This window comes from Malus sylvestris, chromosome 1 (assembly GCF_916048215.2).
Source record: "Malus sylvestris chromosome 1, drMalSylv7.2, whole genome shotgun sequence".
NCBI classification, from domain to species: Eukaryota; Viridiplantae; Streptophyta; class Magnoliopsida; order Rosales; family Rosaceae; genus Malus; species Malus sylvestris.
In genome coordinates, this window is record NC_062260.1 from 22,793,372 (window position 1) to 22,793,777 (window position 406).

Genomic DNA, 406 nt, shown 5'->3' on the forward strand with positions numbered 1-406 from the left:
CGTGTGATTGTACAAATCATAAATAGAGATAAATTAGGAATTCTTCGGGATTTAGAAGATATTTCCTATTAAACCTTGTATAATCTGGAGAGAAGTTTCTCTCCTGCTTATTGTTATAAATAAAGACACTAGATTTGAGCAATAACATACACACAAAATTCCTCAAACCTATTCTTCATCTCCCTCTCTCTTGCCGTGTTCCCTCTCCCTCTCCCTCTCCTCAATTAATCATAGAAGAGTCTTCATCCAAGGCATGAAAGTTGCAGACCTTATCCACAAAGAGGGAGATGGAGTTTTCATGTTTTTGTTTTTTATGTTTTTCTTATTTTTTTCAATTTTATTATTATTTGATATTTGTGTTTTCCTTCTTAGTGATAATACACTCATCATCCAAGTCATTTAATGT